Source organism: Trypanosoma cruzi, genomic scaffold (assembly GCF_000209065.1).
Source record: "Trypanosoma cruzi strain CL Brener 1047053516291 genomic scaffold, whole genome shotgun sequence".
Taxonomy (NCBI): Eukaryota; Euglenozoa; class Kinetoplastea; order Trypanosomatida; family Trypanosomatidae; genus Trypanosoma; species Trypanosoma cruzi.
Window position 1 is genome coordinate 29856 of NW_001849359.1, and position 7333 is coordinate 37188.

At 51.7% G+C, this 7333-nt stretch overlaps 1 pseudogene, besides 7 other annotated features; it reads right to left on the bottom strand.

The window, feature by feature from the left end:
• Positions 1-7333: part of a sequence feature (areas not merged during assembly with more than two copies in the genome that could not be assigned to a particular haplotype) that runs on past the window's edge.
• Positions 30-56: a microsatellite.
• Tc00.1047053507643.90 lies at positions 362-2107 on the bottom strand (annotated as a pseudogene).
• Positions 405-428: a sequence feature (AT_rich).
• Positions 3031-3095: a mobile genetic element.
• Positions 3038-7308: a mobile genetic element.
• Positions 7127-7150: a sequence feature (AT_rich).
• Positions 7131-7308: a mobile genetic element.

Below are 7333 nucleotides of genomic sequence, written 5' to 3' on the forward strand. Positions count from 1 at the left end.
CAGGCGGCACGGAGAAATAAATGTGCGGGAAACAAACAAACCAACAAACAAACAAAGAGCCCGACAGATATGCACGCAGCATATCCAGCGGAAACGGGTGTCACCTTCAGTGGGTAAATTAGTAGCCAATTGGGGCGTCGATCGCCCACAGCAAGAAACAGCGTTGTGCTCACAATATTTTTGGCTTGTTTTCTGCTTCCCTCCCCTTTTATTTCTCCCTCATCCATCATCTTCATTTTTCCTGCTTGCTGCAGCCCTCTTCTATCCTCGGCAACACGGCCGCGTTTGGACGCTGCGCCCTCCCCTGTCATGCCAAATATATGTTTGCGCTCTTAAAATCCATGGCGTACTCGCTTAAATATCATTTGTGTAAATATAAAAAAAAACTTTCAATATTTGAAGTGAAAAATAAAATAAAATAATAAAAACAAAAAACATGCGACTGGCGCCAGTTCATCTTCCTTTCGTCGTGAAAGGGTGAAAAAGTGTCCTGTCGTACTCAACCTTTGGAACCCCTTGCTCCTCATCATGCCCGTGGGCCCGAATGCGTTGTATGCGTGCCTCATCCTTCACCCAAACGTCTGCGGGGGACCATGCCTTTATATGGCCCCTTGCACCCGCCACTGCACGCCCGTGGACGGTTCCACTTCATCATGGCATATGGTTTGTTCGCACTCAAAGACTTGACGCGACGGTACCAGAGAGCGTCCGGTAGCACCATTTCATTAGAGAAACGAATATTCGACCTGCCACGATGCACAAATTTGCCGCATAAGACATTCCGCTCCTGAAATCCAAGCAAACGGAGGCGCAAGCTGTAGTCAACATCCTCCACTCAATCTGGGTAGAAGTTCTCGTCAAAGTATTCCACCGTGCTGATCGCCAGGCGTGTCAACATAACAGATGTAAAACAACTGCTTTTGTAATACGCGCAGAAGTGCCCGTAATGTTTCGAAAATGCCTTTTCACGCTCCTTCACAGAAGCATAACGAACGCGGTCAGGCAGCAGCGCAGACGTCGACAATCGGTCATCATTCACCGTGGAGCGCAGCACCCCCAAGCCCCGTCGCAAAACGGGACTGTACTCGCTCGGCTCATTCGCCACTTCCGCCGCCAACTCATCCATGCGAGCGGCATCATGCCTCGTCATTTCATGCACATCGCGTAGAAGGTTGGGAAGAAGATCGGGTGAAAACATTACGTCGCTGTTTGCCACAAAAACAAAAGGCACTTCCTCGCGCGGCAGCGAGAGTGCAAGTCGTAACCCGATGTTCACGGCAGCGCTGTACCCGATGTTTTCCGGGTGACGACTCACAACCAGGCGTCCGGACCACCCATAGACCCTCTCGAGTTCCTGCAGGCACAACGACAGCATCGCCTCCCGCCCGTTCTGCACCAAAACCAACAGCCGGATGGGCACACTGATGTTGCACATCATCCTCCGAAATTCCATCAGATCGAGCATCAGCGGGACCACCATCAACGGGATAGCGACCGTCCCGTTATTATTTCCCCCAGCCGCCGTGTCGTTCGATCCACCAGAAGCCTTTCCCCGACGCAGTGGATATAGTCCGCCCTGGTCGGACCACCACCAAACCATACGTGGGATCGTCGCCAAGTAGGGGCTCCACCCTCCCGCCACCAAAAACATCAACATGGACAACAAATTTAATGTTGGAAAAGAGATAAAGCACCCTTTCCAAAAAGGCTCGTGGCTTCGGTTTCTAAAGCGCGTGTAACTCTGCGCATATCCCGTTGGAGGCAAAGCCAAGGGAGCATCTCCTGAAAGAAAGCAAAAGAAGTACAAAAGAAAAATGTGCTCAATGATGGTTCTCCGTGGATGTGAAAAAAAAAAAGACTCCTTCCAGCGCAATGGCCATGCACCTCCATTTGGTGAGTGAAGTGGAGGCACGGAGCACGCAGGAGTCCCAACATGACCAGTAATGAAATAGGCAACAAAAGTAAAAACGGCTAAAAGAAAAAAAGAGGCCAATGGCACAGTAACAAACGCAGTTCTCGCCGCATCATGCAAAGCTCTCATACATCCAGTAAAAAAAAAAAGGATGGCGGAACACAACAGTCCAGGGTGCCATCTGTAATACCACATGATTCCATAAAGAATAAAAGTGTTCGTTGAGTCCAAAATGCCATGAATTTTGGAGGGCACCCAAATCGCGGACCAACAAGCCCGCGGCACTCACCACACACCCCGCACTGCTCAATCCCCACTCCTCTCATGTAAACTCCCAAAAAAAGCACAGTCACCAGACATCCTACATGCCCGAAAACAACAAACATATTTTAAACTGTCCTATCGACACCCGCGAATAAGAAAAGAGACTTCAGTTCAGCATAAAGACGTCGCAGGCACAAAAATAAAAGGTAGCTATTCTTAATTACAGGAAATTGTTATAGCTCAGGGCGACAGCCACCCAGACATTCTGAAAACGCAGTTCAGGATTTCAAGTCACATTTTGTGCCCAGTGTTTCCCCAATCACCTCCCCCATCACCACCGCAAAAAACAACCGCAAGAAACAGTACCTCAATCAGCACCCTGTCGTAATGGCCAAATCTTCTTTCTTTATTGGCCTATTGGGCGCAAACAACAAAAGGCAGCACCACCATAGGGGTCTCCATCCGTTTGAGCCCTTTTCTTTTTCTGTGATAAAACCCGGCGGCAGAGTTAGACACGAAAAACAATAATAAAAAATGTAAAGCAGTAATCAATGGAAAAAAAAATTGGCAATTGCTCGCAAGGGCATTTCTACAGAAAAGAATCCTTTCAGAGGAAATATATAAGCACACATAGATAGATAGATCGATAAATAAATTAGAATAATCTTCCAGGCAGCCGGCCGGATCATGAGTTTATCGATAATAGAAACCAAACCAGATAGGAATAAGAAATGAATAAATGGGATAAGAGTGGATTCACCACATTCCCAAAGTTTAGCAGCAAGTAAGTGCATTTATATATTATACCATACGTTAGCCTCAATTGTGGCCCGCTCACTCCATTCCGATGGAATATTTATTTATTTATTACTTACGAAGTGGCAGACTTTGGGATCCTGCAGCCAAAAGACCCCGCCGCTTCCCCTTCGCCAAGTCCTGAAGTGTAAACACACGACCGCGTGACATGCCGTCTGCGGGGTTTTCCGCAGACCGTACGTAGGCAAAGGATGCCTGTATTCCGCGAGAGTCAACAAACTCATATATCCGTTGCAGCTCCCACGTCATGGCGTGTGATTTTGATCTGCCTTTATTCGCCGCTCCTTGCAGCGAGGTGTTGTCCACCCAAACGCCCATGGTGGATGGCAAGATGGCGGAAAAGACCGATAAGGCTAAGCGTACCGCGCATGCCTCCGCGTGCATGATAAGAAGGAATTCCTCTTCCGTTTTCATCCGGCAGTTTTAACGTCGCCGGAGTCTGGAATGATAACGGCTCCCCATCCACAAAACAATGCATTTGTGATGATGGCGGCCTATGCCTTTTCCGTGGGCTTGATGATTCGCTAACGATTATATTCTCGATGCTGTGTCGTAATCTCTCGCCCAAACCAACCGCTGCTGGTGGAGGTTTATCGGGGATGTCTCCAGCACAATCCCCCGGTAAAGTGCCGATAATCGTCGTCGCACTGCCTTGATGAAAAAGTAGTAGGCACATAAACGCCTGAACAAAATGGCCGCCGCGTACAAAAAGCGTGACGCCACAACCTCCATTTCCGCGATGGTTAAATAATTCAGCAACGGCATGGCGCATACACACCGGACAAACTTGTCACTCAGGGACACCGCCCGGCGTGAGTGTGATCAAACCGCACCACAGAAAGATGTACTGCGTGGCGCCCGATTCGCGATCCTCCCCCATCGTGGCGTGACGGCCATCCGCATTACGAAGCACTTGGGCTTCCCAAAATGTCACATCGCTTTTCGACCCTGCAATGCGTATATTATCGATCCATACGTCGATACGCACCAATGGAGGTGCAGCCCAGAGGCGGTGAACCACCGTCGTCACCCCCGCAATTGCTGAAGTAATAATAATCTGGATAATTTCTGGGCCGGCCTTGTATCCCATAGGGAGCCGTGTGAGCTCCACCAGCGTGCCGTCCTCCACGCGGCATCAAAAGAGATGCCGAGCCCCCGCGGTAAAGAGACTATGAAAAAAAAATGCCCTTAATTCCAGGCAGGAAGCGGCCTCCGCCATCACAGGTGACAAATAATGGGAAATGTGTAAAAGAGGAACATTCGCCTCGTAAGGGTCGTCTCTCTTCTCGTCGCGTGGCCACGCGATCCATCGTCGTCGTAAACCGGTGGTTTTCTCCTCCACCACAGAAAAGGCTTTATCCATCCGCCGCTTGTTACTGTGAACGATGCGTCCTCGATTATTCCCGCTTCCTTCATTAATCGCGCGTCAGCGACTGGAATCCTCCGTGAGCCTTCGCGCGCTTTACCGGAGGAAGACGGTGGAAGAGGGGACCACCCGACGAGTCCCCATACTTGCATAAGACTCTCCAAGGTGGCCGGGTTCAACCAACTTTTGATCCACTCTAGGTTCAATAAGGGCACGTTGACTTGCTGTAACGGGATGGTTCGTTCATCGTGTGGAGTGGCCGGACGCGTCCTTGGCGTGCGTCTCGTTATTGTAGCAGAATAATTGTGATTAAAATCGTAAAAAAAAAAATGCTCCTCCGCTCTCAGTCAGGGCTCCTGCCCTTCCGCAGCTTCTCCTTCACATCAATGCGACCAGCGGCAACACCTGGGTCAGCATTGTGGTGTACCTCCCCAAATATCGAACTGTGCTCTGGGGAAGGTCGAACGGGTCGACGTGCACCGCCAACGGCGAGATCACGTGTGGGTCAAAATCGTGTGTCTCCACGATTGGAGCTGCGTGCCTCAACGCACCGCGTTCTATGGAATGCGCCGTGGCATTCCAAGGAGCCAGAGCTCGTTCGACTTTGGCAGTCGTAATATTCGTGAGCTTTTCGTTTTCTTGAAGTGTCCTGCATAACGTTATAATGTCGAACACGTCCTGCCCTCGTATCCTGACGAACCGAAAGGCGCGGTGGGGATCCGCCTTCGCCGTCCTCGGCGCCACGGGCCAATCCAAAATTAAGGTTCCGTCCGCCTCCAGTGTGGAATTGTTGGGGGTGAGAGCCGCAATCTCGGACAAACAGCTCGCCGTTATCCACGCAAGTCGAAAAACAACACGTTCCCTCCAATCGGTCCGGCTGCAGATAAGTTGATTCATCTCTTCCTTTGTCAAGGAGCGCGCCTGCTTCGCCTCTTATCACGCCGCAATTTTTTGTAACCCCAGAATCACCATGTCCAGCGGGGTTCGATTCATTTGCAACATGGACCGCAGCATCCTGGCGTACTGCAGTCGGATCAATGGCGCCACGCAGACGATTGCCGCCAAAAAGACCGCGCAGCTCTCCTCGTTCATCGTGCGTTCGTGCGTGCAGCAAAAGGTGGTGAATTGCCCCGCAAGGGAAATTCTCTGCTCCCACGTTGACGGCGAAAAAATCTCTCGAGCCGCCTCGTTCGCTCCCCTCATTTAGCTTGTCCAAAGCGGGGATGTCGGTAATTCGTCGTACCACAGTCGAGCGTCGTTCACGGATAAGCTCCATTGCCCTTCTCGACGATTGCGTCGGGCAATTTGAAAGATCGGGTGGAGCATCGGCGGCGCGGTGCGACGCCTGTGCGTAATGGTGGGAGGTGGCGGGTTGGATGGGGCTCCCGTCGCCAGCATTCATGAGCGGCGTGCGGCAGCCCCTCTGCCGTTTTTTGATGGGCGCCTGTGTTGTGAGTAATTCCCTCTGGGGCGCACATTGCATGTAGATGCCTCGTGTCCATAGGTATGACATCGTTGGCATCGCAAAGTGCGTTGGGTTTCTCGCCGATCGACGAGAGGCTGGGTCGCCCTCGCATAAGCGTCCGTCTGGTGAACAGCGGTGTGTAGACGGGCGCGCAGTTTGGAAAGCCGGATGCCGGGATCGGATGCCATCGTGAGCTGCATCCGGAATGTATTCAGTAGGGAACTCCCCATATTCATGAGGCGATCGGTGGGATCCTGCCCGCCCTCCAGTACGCCGATCCACTCGACCAAAATGTCAAAGGCAAGTTTAACCTGCTCGTCCTCCTGTTGCCAGCATTGGTATGCGCACCGGAGGCCGAAAACGACTCCGGAGGCGCCCTCATTCCATGTACGCGTGGGCTACCTGATGACGTCAAATGCGCAGAAACTGCGGTCCTCTTCCATGGGTAATTGGACGTCCAGGGGAGAAGTGCGGGAAGGCAACGGCGTGGAGGGGTGGAAATGTGGTCTCCCAACATTGCCGTGAGAGAGTCTGTAGGCCGCCGAGCTGTGTCGGGCCGCGCTGCTAGGCACGCCTCCAGCCATCAAGATATCCGTTCGATGCGGTAGTGTATTTACGCCATCGTTGGCAACGTGTTAAGTAGCGGGGGCCTTGCCCCGCCCCGCCGTCTCCGCATACCGCGCGGGTTGTTGTGCATTATGGCGTGCCTCCCGTTCCTGGAGTTGAGCAGTGAGGACTCCCAAGTGGAATTCGCGCTCCCGTAATTTGGCGTGAGCAGCCTCCAACTGCTGTCGTAGTTCTAGGACCAGGTTGCCGACCCCGGCGATATTGGATTCCCTTACCGATAGGTTTTGATGCGCTTCCTCAACCTGCGAGTTAAGCTGAGCATTCCGATTCTGCACGTCCGCGACGGCGTTTGCGTAATCGATATTCAGGCGCTCCCTTTCAGCAGTGATGAGCCCTTGTTGGTGCCCAAACTCCCGGGCTGCCCCCATAGCGGGCAGGAGCACTTGTGTCTCAAAATTAGGGATCTGAGGCGCCCGTAGATTCGCAAGATGTCCAATAAGAGTAGAACCCTGCCATGCTTTAGAGATAGGTCCATGGAGCAAGCATAAGCCTGTGGGTGATGCGGCCACAGTTAACGTCCCGTCCGACAGCTGGTTACCATTAATGAACGTCATCTGCACCTGGGTCTCGCCACATTGGCACACCATGTCCCAGAGACGGGCGCCAATATCACACCACTCGGAGGGTGTGTAGGGAACCAAAGTCATTTCCTTAAACTTACCTGGCTGTGTGTCTGTAAAAAAATAAAATTAAATATTATCTGGCCTCTATCGGCTCCCTGCCCCTACAAAGTCGCGTTCTTCCCAAAAGATTCATACGGTGGAGAGTATCATAAAGAATGCATTCATTTATCAGGATGCACACATACATCAATTAAGTTAGCCAGCTCTCCCGCGATCATTCTTTTCACAAGCTCCTACAAAAAAGGGGAAGAATGACAAAG